The following is a 221-nucleotide window of genomic DNA, read 5'->3' as shown; positions in this document are numbered from 1 at the left end:
TATACATATATATTAAAAAAATGAATGACATGTGGCTATTATACGAGCCTTGGCCATTCTCGATGCGTCAAATAATTCGAGCACCACGCCACTGGGGGTAATCGAACACCAGACTAGAGGGGACTTACAACTGACAAACAGATACCTGACCAACTGATATGAGTATGCGGGGCATAGAGAGAGAGAGAGAGAGAGAGAGAATTAGCGGGGCACACATGTTC

This window comes from Phalaenopsis equestris, unplaced genomic scaffold, assembly GCF_001263595.1.
Source record: "Phalaenopsis equestris unplaced genomic scaffold, ASM126359v1 Scaffold000276, whole genome shotgun sequence".
NCBI lineage: Eukaryota > Viridiplantae > Streptophyta > Magnoliopsida > Asparagales > Orchidaceae > Phalaenopsis > Phalaenopsis equestris.
This window is presented reverse-complemented; position numbering follows the sequence as displayed.